The sequence below is a fragment of the Centrocercus urophasianus genome, unplaced genomic scaffold, assembly GCF_019232065.1.
Source record: "Centrocercus urophasianus isolate 14NV4802_14NV808 unplaced genomic scaffold, USGS_Curo_1.0 seq_26, whole genome shotgun sequence".
NCBI classification, from domain to species: Eukaryota; Metazoa; Chordata; class Aves; order Galliformes; family Phasianidae; genus Centrocercus; species Centrocercus urophasianus.
Window position 1 is genome coordinate 10,109,601 of NW_024884822.1, and position 10,835 is coordinate 10,120,435.

A 10,835-nucleotide genomic window follows, 5' to 3' on the forward strand; every position below is an offset into this window, starting at 1 on the left:
GGTCTGGCATGAACATCTCCTTCTCTATAAATAAATCAATAAAGGGAGTGCGCTTTGGCTGCTCCTCCTGCGAGCAGCTTACATTCCCCCCAGTGCTTTAGGTCCTGCTTCAGCTTCACTTTCCATCCCTGCTGTGAGGTTTGTGGGATGAGGACGTGGCTGTCCCCATAGCCCCCAGACCCTAAGTGCTGGAGGAGCAGTGGGGCTCAGGAAGGGTCACCCCAGAGCAGCCCACAGCTTTAGGGCTGTTGCCATTTGTTCATGTTAACTTTAAAGTAACAGAGCCAAAAAGGAGGAGGTTGAGCTTGTTTCTGAGTCATTCAGGTGACTTGGCAAAAATGTAGGGAGGTAGGGGGAAATTAATTGGTTGTTGTCAGAGGCCAGTGGAAGTAGGATGGCTCTATCTGGGATAGCAGGATCCTGCACCCAGGGCTGCTGCTGGCTGCCTCAATGGCCACATTTGGGACCGCATCCCACTACGACTGCCCCAGCAGCAGCACACAGAGCAGTGGGGTCCCAGGGCACATCCTGCACCGCAGCCAAATATTGATGGGCTCAGAGCTGCTGGCTGCTGGAGCACAGCACGCTCCCGATGCATTACAAGGTGATCAATAATGAGTGGAAATTAATGCAGTGGAAATGTTGCGTTCAGGGCCAGTTGAGAGGTTAGCTGTGGGCTGTCGGTGCTTCTGGGCCTCATGGGGACAGCAGGACACAGCACGAGATGCAGGCGTTGTCAGGACATTCCACTGCATCTCCCTCAGTCTGGGGCTTGCAGGATCTCAGGTGGAAAATCAAAGCTCCTTATGGGCTTGCAGTCACAATGTTACTTTAACAATCAAATGGTTTTCATCCCCATAAACCCCATCCTGCTCATGCTTCCTGCAGACACAACCCAGAGCCCATCTGCTCTCACCTCACTCACATTCCACTGCCTTTTTTTATTGCCTAACAAGTGATTTCTGATGTGATTTTGCCATCAGGCTGAGCTGCTGCTCCCAGCCTGAATTGCTGTGTTGGTGTAACACGAGGTCTCAGCAGGGCTGAGGGACAGAGCTCTGAGTCACAGCTACCTGCCGTTCCATGGCCAAGCCAGCAGCTCCCTGCCTCAGCAGTCCCTTCGAAATATTTTCAGCTGGGGGCTGATGTGGTTTCTTTGGGATTGTCTTTTAAGAGAGAAAACGATCCCGCTTTAATTTTAAACAGCAAAATCTCCATCCATTTTCCTGCCCAGCTGTATGACCTGGAACACTATTGGCAGGATGAATTCTTTGCCCAGAAGTGAGCAGAGGTGCTGAGTGTGGCTCCCAGCCTTGGCTCCCTCTGCAGCTCCCACATGGTGCTCAGCATCTCAGCAGCAATGAGGTTCCCCAAACACTTTTAATGCATAATAGGACTGGTTCAATAATCCCATTACGGTCTGTCTTCAGGATGCCAGGACTAATTGGCAGGCACTGGGACCTGCTTCCCCAGCTGGAATTTTATTGCTCATCACAATTAACCACAATACTAAAGTCTCTTGGCTGCGTATGTACCATTAGCTCAGTCTGGAGCCATGTCCTTGCTGGGCACTTCCAGGTCCCCAGTGCACTCTGTCCCCAGCCCCTGGCAGGAGCTCATGATTATTGCAATGGCTGATTCTCCTTTGCCTTGTGCCTTTTGCACTAATAGGATTTATTTTGCACATGTCCACTTGGAGCATCTTAGTGCACAAAATGCTGAGAGCAGCCGTGCATTGGATGTGTGCTTCACTCCAAGCAGGGGCAGAGCCTCAGCTCTCTCTGTGTGATGGACACATTTGTTTAAGTGCTATTTTTTTTCTGCACTACAGCAGTTAAACAGCAATCAGAGCCCATCCCAGCCGTGTGCCTCCAGCTGCTCCAGGCCGAGCCATTTCCTGGGCCTTGGAGGGAGCAGAGGGCTGAGGACAGACCCTGACAATACATCTGGGGCCTTTTGTTGCCTTTTAAGCAATTCTGGCTTTAGAAACTCCACTCCCACTGTGGCTCTTCCTGGCGATGAGAATTTCTTTGGCTCTGTGTTCATATTCCCCATCCCCACACATGGCTCAAACGACAGTGCCATGGAGTGATGCTCTGAGAGCGTGCGAGCCAGAGGAGAAACAGAACCTGAGAGCTATGACAGGAGAAACTTTACAGGGCTCCAGAAAGTGATCACACAAATTCTAGGAAGAAAAAAAATCCACCAAATACATTAAATAACAAAGCAAACTCAGAACCATGAGTGGATGGAAGCAAGGGGAGCTTTCTGGGGAATCCTCAGCATTCCTGACGGTCCCTTTCCATCACTTCAGCAGCACCAGGATGCTGGGGTGAAGGGCACAGTCTGTGCAGAGCTCATGCTGTCTTTAGTTTCTCGACATTTTTGAGCCAAGAGCTACGAGGTATCTGTGGATGTTTGAGCTGCTGGATGTACCAGGAGTGCTGCTTTGGGATGAGGCTCTGTCATGGGGCAGAATGGGGGACAGCAAAGCGCGGCACTTCAGAAGACACTTGTTGAGAAGAGGAGCAGAAGGAGGCTGGAAGGGTTTGTGTTGTTTTTCACAGCCTGGGCTGTGACTAAGGCTGAAACCCACGGGGTCAGGGCGGGGAGGGCTTGGCTTCAGCAACAGCCACAGTAATGATGGCATTTGTGTTAAACACAGGCTGTCGGAACAGATAGCCGCTGAGCAACAACTGAAATTACACTTCATTCCTCTGTTGATTGCTTTTTAGGTTGAATAAAACCCTGTTTTAGTCTATGACTTAGAGCAGTAGCTGTTCACCAAAATAAAACTCCTCTGAATTCACCCCATTTCAGTTCACAATTCCAAGCTCACACCCCATACCCCCATGAAATGGCATGCATGTGCTGGGAGCCCACGGAATGCATGAGGCTGCCTCCCATTTGGTGCCTTTTCTTCCACGCCAAGCTAATAGCAAATATCACCTGAATATTGTGTTGTTTTTTTTTTCCAAATAACAAAGCCAGCCTCCTTTACCCACTTGGCTGTCCATGCCCACATGTCTTCCACGGACATCCCTCATTGCTGGTCCCCATAATGCTAAGCACACTGCAACATGTGGGGCTGGGGGCTCTCAGCATCCTCCTGGGCTGGCACTGAGGCTCTGATTCCGGCTTAGCGCCGCATGCTGGGGCTGTATTTCATGCTTTCTGGTGTCGGCTGATAAACCTTTGATTTTCACTTCTGGGAATAATAGCACGGTAATGAATTATATTCACAAGAATAACTGTAATAGTCATAAAACTGAAAATAGAAGAAAACTGTAAATCAGTCACCCTCTTGTAATGTGCTTACTTCATCTGAATCACCCTCTCTGGGCAGATTATCAATTTTATTTGGCTTTTCTGTCCTAAACTTTTATTAAGTGGGGTGCCTCATGCGTAAAGATCCCGAACACGAGCCATATGTTCCCGGGATTTATCTGTTTATTTTGCCTTTCTGCTCTCCCTCTCCTGCTCACAGCTTTCTGGACCTGCAGGCAGCTGATGTTGGACCGTAAAAGACACATATCCCCAGTGTGGCTTTGCCTTTATCATCAAAAGCAGTAAATGCCATCACGCTGCATGGTGATCAACATGCTCCGTGCTGCGCTGAAGGACCCGGTGCTGCTGCACGCTCATAATTCCATGTAATTAAGCCAGAAAGACATTAGCATAGCTCCTGAGCAATGAGAAGAGCCCATCCCAGCCCCCAGTATGCTGTGAGCTGGTGGCACGGAGTCACTCCTGACCCAAAGCACAGTGACCCCAGCAAGGCTGCGGCAAGCCCAGGAGCGACAGTTCCAGGATCACAGAACAGGTTATTGATAAGGAACTTTTCATGGGCATTTCCATCTGTGATCTGAAATCACATGTGTGATCTGAAATCACTGAGTAATGCAGAGACCCAGAGCTGGAGCTCTCCTCTAGAGCTGTGCTTTTGGCGTCGTCTCCCTTCCCAGGTGCTCCACAGCTGGCACCACACTGGGCTTGCCCAGCAGCAGCCCTGAGTCTCTGGTTTGGTGGCCATGTGCTCCTGGAAGTGTTGTAAGAGAGGGTTCCAGAGCGGTTTGTGACCTCATCTCTGGGTCCAAGATCCAGATTTCAGGTGTTAGCAAAAATCATTTGGGCTAGTAAAGACAATTAATGGAGCTGAGCCTATGGGCACATATTGAGGACACTTGGTCCCTTCAGCACTCAGCAGAACGTTTGCACACAGCTGTGGAACAAAGGCTGTGCAGGAGAGGAAACCCTCCTGCAAGCAGTTCCTCCACCCTCATTGTATCACTGCTGCCCAGGGCTGCTCCACGGCCATTCATGGGTGGATTTCCCCACTTCACTGGTGGACATCACAGTGGAAGCCCAGAAAAGCCCTACCTTGCCAACCTCTCCCAGCTGGAGGTGCTCTGGCTTTTCCAGAGCTGCTATTAGGCCTGATGCAAGGAGAACTGGAGCCTGCTGTGCAGCTCAAAGTGTTCCTGGCTTCAGCAGAGCTGGAGAACAGACAAAGAAACAAATTGCAGAGGTGACTGAGATGGGCCGTGGGTGGAGGACAGGCAGAGAGCTCAATTATTTCCATGAATCACGGAGGTGCTTTGCTCAACATGCAGGGCACGGAGTTATCCTGCACAGATTCCATCAGGGAGCTTCGTCAGGGGAATTATACAGCAACCAGAGTGGTGCTGCCCTGGAGCAATGGGGGCTGCATGGCAGGGATTTACTGCTCTGGTTCATGGCTCTGCACTTGTCTGCATTCCCAGGCACCCTTGAGGCTGTTGGAACCTCGTAGAAGTTGGATTTAAAGGACAAATCCGAAGTTCAAAACTAGGTGCAATTTGAGCATCAGTCTGCTCTTTGCAGCCAATCAGCAAGGTGGTAAAAGCAGCAGGAGCACCCTGTGTTTGGACAGCAACAAGAGGGAACCAGAGCCAACCAGTGCACATTGCACACAGTGCCTGCAGCTCCTGGCACTGCTGAGGTGAGGGGACCCATTTGGAGGGACCTCAATCTCCCAGTGAGGACAGAGCGAGGGGTGCTCTGCTGCTCTGAGAGTGTCAACAATGAGACCTGGGGAGGGTCCTCTGGGTCAGTGAAGCACTGAGGCTCACAGCAGATGGGTTTGGTTGATCAGTGAATGGCACAAAACTCCATGTCTGGTGTCCAGGGCTCATGCACAAATGCACACAGCTCTTCTGGGGTCTGCTCATATGAGAGGCTCCTTGGTGCAGCTTCTCATGGTTTCCCAATGAAAAAAAAAGGAAGGTCTGATACTGTAGTACAGATGTGCCCATGAGTATCTGTCTTCCTTCAGTGTCTATGGATCCATGGGCCAGCAGCAACCCGAACTGAACAGAGGAGAGTTGTCTCCCTAGTTCTCAGCAACCACAGGCATTCACCTAGAAAGGAGAGCAGTGTGAGACCAGCCACTACAAGACACAGGAGAATCTCCACCATTCCCAGCACTGGCAGTGGGTCCCTAGGAATCCTGCAAACCCCTTGCACATGCAAGCTGCAGTGATGGGTTGGCCTTCCTGAGCATCTCCTGGGCTCACTCCCGTTGCTGGACTCCCATCAGTGGGATGAAATTAACGAGGAGCAGCACGGAGGCAGATCCTGCTCAGAGTGGGATGCAGTGAGGGAGCAGTGGGGAGGGATGCTCGGTGTGAGTCAGTGCCCAGCTCTGCTGTCTGCTTTGGAAAGCAGCTCCCTCCCTCCCCACCCCCAAGCCAAAAAAAAAAAAAAAAGAAAGAAAAAGGGAAAAAAAAAAGCAGTGACAGCTTGATTTAGTGCTGGATAATGAGGCAATTGTGAGGAGGATGGGTACAGCGGGAGCTTTGCTTGCCAAATCGTTCGGCTTAATTGATCAAATATTTTTATGCATCGTTTATTCCTTTAAGGCGACCGTAAGCCTCCACTTCTGCTGCACTGAAATGAAAAGAGCAGTGCTGGAAATCACCCAGGCTGAGCCCTGCTGGGACAAGCAGCTGTTGGGGACATCCCGACCACCACAAACCACACGTGCTGAGGGGCCAAGGGTAGAGTGGGTGAGTGGACCCGGCCCCCAAAGGCTCCCCAAGGCATGCAGCAGGCAGGGGCGCAGCCATGGGCACTGGCTGTTTGTCTGAGCTTGTCCTGAGGTCCTGGCAGAAGCGCAGGGCAGTGCCATGTGGGACCATGCCCTGTGCCCGCCCATGTCCTTGCTGCCTGCAGTGCGACGGCAGTGCCCTGCTAGCCAACCTGGACAAACAAGGAATTACTAGGAAATGCTTTCCCCATGCAATTAAGTCACTGTAATCACTAAATCCCTCCATTAAAGCTTCATCTGTTAATCTATGAAAAAAGAAGGACAAATCAAATCCTTCATCGTTGGCTTTTATCTCCTGCCCTCCTGTTGCTGGGGTGCCCACAGGGGGAGACATCCTATGTCCCCTGCTCAGCATACAGCCCCTTCTGCCGGGGCTGGGGCTGCCAGGGGCTATGCTGAGGGTCTGCTGCCACCCAAACTCTAACAGGCTGTATTTGGGATAACTCACAACCGGGTAGGCTATGGAACCCCACGGAGCTGTGGGATGCTATGGAGGTTGCAGAACCCCACGTGGGCTGTGATGAGGGGCTGCAGGGGCTCAGGGGAGGGCAGTGGTGTGGCCCTGCAGAGCAGTGCCCAGCTGCAGCTCGGTGCCTGTGAGTGCCAGGCTGCTTTCTCCGTGTTCAAAACAAGAGCTGCCTCTAGTGGTAATGGGAATGGCCTCGGGGATTGTGCTGGGAGCTCCTTCCCCATCCTGCTCTGGGATGTCCCCGGCACACTGTAACCCGCTGGGGCTGCACATGAGTGGGTCCCTGCAGCAACGCAGTGCATCCAGAGCATCCTCCTGCTGCAGCCCAAGTCTCCACGCACTGCTCCCATCCCCATGCTCCTGCTGTTTGGGTTCAGCGTGGCATGTAATGACCTTGACCTAGGCTGCCTTTTAGCTGAATAAATCGTGTGTCCTCAGCCAGCCTGGGGCTGCTGAGAGGAGATCAACGACAGACTTGTGCTGCAGCCCTGCAAGGACAGCGTGATGTGAAGCAGAGCACAGCTATTTAAACTCCAGGAGATCAGCAGAGATGTGGAAAGTGATACAACTCATGGCCCAGAGGTGTGCTTCACACTGGAGTGGCTTCAATGGGGCACAAAGGGACAAAGGGATAGGTGTGTCCCATTGGCTCCAGACATGGTGCATCCTTGCAGTTTCTCCACACCTTGCCCATGTCCTGCCCTGCTCTGAGGTTTCCTTGGAGACCAGGAGATGCTGAGCTGTGGCTGAGAGCTGAGGCAGCTGATAGACACCACATATCCCAAGGTGCTCTTTTGGACAATGTTGACCCACAGGTTTCATTTCCTCCTATTCAATGTCCTTCATGCCAAACTTTCTCCATAATTCCCCTAGAACTGTCCTCACTGTTCTCCTAGAAAACAAGCTGCCAGGTAACTTCATCACTCTTTTGGAGACCCCCCTGGTTGCCCAAGGCCAGGTGAGCTCCATCAGCAGCTCCAGGATGCACAGGTTCCTTCTCCTATATTCAGTTCTCTGCACCTTCCTCTTGGTTCAGAGCAAGACTGGTGATGCCAGATTCCCCCAACAGCACACCCAGGGATGCTCCTCAGTGCTCTTACTCTCTACTCTCTACAGTTCAAAATCTCAGGGGAAAAACACTCGGCTCCACTTGCAGAGGTATATCAGGAAGAACCGCCGTTCCTTAAGACCACTGATGATATTTGCGGCTCTGCATTTAAAGATGATGATAAAGGCAATCAAGCTGTCAAGAATGAAGACAGATGGGGAGCTCAATGGAGCCAGCGAGGGATTCCCTGCTTTCGGCTTGCAGCTGTGATTTATATTTCATTCTCACCTACGGGCTTGGAGCAAGGAGCAGGGCAGCAGCGCTTCACAGAAACACTGTATGGAGTACAAACAGCACCAAAATGTCCACATTTGAGCTTCTAGAGCTGCTTGTCCCTCCTTCAGCCATCCCCATGAAATCATAAACCGTTCCCAGAAATATTCTGGGGAGCAGAGCTCATCGCTCACAACGAACAGCCCTTGCTGCTGCCCCCAATCAGGTCTCACAGTGGCTCTGCTTTCCCTCCCCCCCTCCCTCCTTTCGTTGTCGGATGCTGTTTTCTCATCCTACCTCTGTACATTGTCATGCCCCCAACGGACGGTGCCAGCCTTATCGTCTCTGTAAGACAAAGTCATCAACAGGGCTCTGTGTCTGCACTGATACGGTATCCATGCAACCTGCGTCTCAAGGATCGTGTTTGCTTTATTTCTCTGGATTAAAAAAACCAACAACACAACGCAGCACAAGAACAGCCTCGCTACGAAGAGTTCTAGCAGTTAATTAGCTTCCACAATGAAAGGGCCACTGCCCGGCAGCTAAAAATCATCGTGTTTGAATGGAGAATTAAGCCAGCCAACCAATAAATCTGAGCAACAAAACAGTCCCTTTAGCTCCGAGGAGCTCTCTTTCCTCAAAACACTGATAAATGGCTTTTTCTCAGAGCCCACGAGGTCATCAAATTAATAAAGCATTTCAAGTAATGTATGGAAGAGAAGTGACACCCTGTTGCAAGAGATTTGCTGTTGAAATCAACTCTCTGTAACAGAGTGCGATGCATGTAGGGTTTCCAAAGCAAAAACCATCCTCTAATGTAGGGCAGTTGTCCAAACTCCTTCATGTCTGTTCTGGGCTCCTGTCCTCCTCCTCAGTCAGTACTCAGGAGACTTCGGTTGGAGGAAAACAATATGAAAATTTGGGATTTCCCAGTTGACCATGCAAGAACCTCAGAATGTGAAGAAAGCTTAAAAGAAGGCACCAGTGAGGGAAAATAAGTAAAATGCAGAAAAGCTCTTGAAATGATGGTAGTGCATGGTTACGTCCTTTGCACATTCATGTCCATTGCAGGGATTGCTCCCCATGCCCCACCACACATAGGTATGAAGCAATACTGCACCCAAAATACTGCATTTACGGGCAGGGACTTTGCCTGCCAGCACTGACACCAGGGATGTTCGCAAGACTCAGCACAGATAGGATGGGAGCCTCTCCCCTAAGCTGAAGGCTGGATATGTCCCTTCACTTCCCACTGAATTGCCTTTCTGCAAGCTTGTATTAGACTTGAAACACTTTAATATGAAATATATGTTTAATAATAGGTAGCACAGAGAGGCACTGAATAGGACAAACACTGAAAAACAGAGCTAGCAATCACCTCTGCAATGCTGCATCCACTGGGTACCTTTCTTCATGACATCCTCGCCTGGGTTTCATTTGCCTTTGATTTACTCAGAGCATAAACCTCTCGAGGGCCTCTGCTACGATTCCAACCACAGTGCCACGGCCTCCCAGCGTGATCCCAGTGTGGAGCCCGTTATTATGCTGGGACAGCCCGTATCCCAGGGCATCGCTCATGGCTCCCAACACAGCCGACACACAAACCTGGCAGCACGCAGACAACTCCAGCCTCTGTGCGGGCTCATCGGCATGCAGCAGGAAGCCCCGATGCCATATGGAGCGTGGAGGCAGATGGATGGACATATGTATCATCTGCGAGCGTCTCCGCTGATGGGAACGTCCCAGCGCAGGCATTACTGCTCGAGTAGATGGTTTGCATTTGGGGCACCAGAGGATTTTTCTCCCATAAAATAAATAAAATACGTTCTGAGCATCTTGGGATGCAGCCATTCTAATCCCTTTATTCCTTCTAAAGGAAAATGATTCCATATTCAGGGCGCTGTGCAAACAATTAATTAGCCTAATGAAAATGAAAGCCCTAATTGCTTGATATTATTATGATCATCGGCCGCCAAGCGTGACCAAGGAATAGGCACTGTCCTACCAGTGAAAGAGCTGCACTCCATGCCTTTTCAGGATTTTTGTCCACATTTCAGTGTCTAGCAAAACAATTCTTTTTTTTCTGGCTTTGGAGCGGTGCTGCAATTCTCCCTTCCGCATGCGGAAAAGCTGGCAGTGTTTGGAGACATCTGAATGAGCTGCTATACAATTTAAAAAGAGAACAGAAGAGATACCCAGCTGGTGTGAAATGACCTGGCGGGGAGGAGGCAACAAAGCCATCACTTTGCCTGAGTTGAACCGCACAGCAGTGCTCCCACTGCGTCTCCTCCAGGAGACTGCACTGACAGGAGTGCTGCAAGGGAAGAGAAGTGATCTTTTTCAGGGGACACAGCGAACATTGAAGTACAATCCTCCTTAATGCAGCTCCTTTTTCAATTATCTGTTGTTATCCGAATGGAAAAGGGCTTTAAATTCAGGCAGATGAACTTTCTCACCGTGGGTTGGATCGTGAGGAGTCAGGTTATGGGAGCTTAAGGAAATGAACCATTCTCATTTGTGCGTATCTCATAGCAGAGATAGAAAGCAGATGCTGACTCAACACTGACCCAGCCTGACGAGTATGGGTCCAATAATTCTTCCTTTAAGTGAATGATTCTCGTAGGAAAATCTCCAAGATTCAGCTTTAATTCTATTATCTTCCTTCTGCAGAGTGGCAGCTAGAGACTACCCTTTAAAAATGGAGTGGGTGAAGTCTGCTCTCACACTCAAACAGCTCCAAAGGTTTTACTATGGAAGGTTTTACTATGGAAAGTTTCTCAGGAAGCTGTATTTTGGATGAGGAGGTTGGACTGCAGTTTTTAAACTATATTAGGGACACTTCTCCTCTGTGCTGCAGGCTGGCACCCAGAGCTTCAAGCCCATACAGAATGCATTCATTCTCACACAACATCAGGCACTCAGGTGGGAAATGGGGTTTCCTGGTGTGACCAGTGGTA